Source organism: Tupaia chinensis, unplaced genomic scaffold (assembly GCF_000334495.1).
Source record: "Tupaia chinensis unplaced genomic scaffold, TupChi_1.0 Scaffold144482_1, whole genome shotgun sequence".
Taxonomy (NCBI): Eukaryota; Metazoa; Chordata; class Mammalia; order Scandentia; family Tupaiidae; genus Tupaia; species Tupaia belangeri.
In genome coordinates, this window is record NW_006204341.1 from 3292125 (window position 1) to 3292668 (window position 544).

Here is a 544-nt window from a genome sequence, read left to right on the forward strand (position 1 = left end):
AAAAAAAAAAAAAAGAAAAAAGAAAGAAAGAAAGAAAGAAAGAAAGAAAGAAAGAAATAAAGAAAGAAAGAAAGAGTCTATAAGGTGTAGAATCAGGAAATCTGGTGATATAATTCAAACTGGGTATGCAGTCCTGAGAACTAGGGGAGTTTATCATGTAACTTTCATTCCAAGGCTAAAGGCCTGAGAACTGGGGTTGAGGTTGGATGCTGTTGGGCTAAATCTTGAATCCAAAGATCTGAGAACCAGGCCTACAATGTCTAAGGGCAGGAGAAGATGGATGTCCCAGCTTAAAAGGAGAGATTGAGAGAGGGAAGGAGAGAGAATTTGCCTTTCCTCTACCTTTTTGTTCTATCCAGGAATTCAACAGATTGGATGATACCCACCAATCTGAGGGCAGATCTTCTTCATTCAGTCTACCAATTCAAATACTAATAATATGTTCCAGTAAAACCTCATGGACATATTCAAAAGTAACTTTTTTTTTGGAGAGATTTTTGCTATAGGGTATGTGTGCTCGCCGAAGAGACAGACAGACAGGCAG

General features: G+C 38.4%; 1 pseudogene; it reads left to right on the forward strand.

Moving 5' to 3' along the window:
• LOC102482511 (breast cancer metastasis-suppressor 1-like protein) overlaps positions 1–544 on the forward strand; it is a 19006-nt pseudogene that overhangs the window by 946 nt on the left and 17516 nt on the right.